This window comes from Cebus imitator, unplaced genomic scaffold, assembly GCF_001604975.1.
Source record: "Cebus imitator isolate Cc_AM_T3 unplaced genomic scaffold, Cebus_imitator-1.0 Scaffold25, whole genome shotgun sequence".
NCBI classification, from domain to species: domain Eukaryota; kingdom Metazoa; phylum Chordata; class Mammalia; order Primates; family Cebidae; genus Cebus; species Cebus imitator.
In genome coordinates this window covers 6,939,881-6,940,241 of record NW_016107340.1, presented here as the reverse complement: position 1 = coordinate 6,940,241, position 361 = coordinate 6,939,881, and positions in this window count along the sequence as shown.

Below are 361 nucleotides of genomic sequence, written 5' to 3'. Positions count from 1 at the left end.
TTTTTTTGAGACAGTCTTGCTCCATCACCAGGTGTCAGGTTGGAGTGGAGTGGTGTGATCTTGGATCACTGCAACCTCTGCATCCTGGTTTCAAGCAATTCTGCTGCCTCAACTTCCCAAGCAACTGGGGCTACAGATGCGTGCCACCATGCCCAGCTAATTTTTGTATTTTTAGTAGAGACGGGGTTTCACCATGTTGGCCAGGATGGTCTCGATCTCTTGACCTCGTGATCCACCTGCCTCGGCCTCTCAAAGTGCTGGGATTACACGCGTGAGCCACTGCACCCGGCCCAAGTCCATATGTTTCTAAGGCAAGTTCTATCAAATCTACAATGAACTAATGATTCCTACATTATACAAG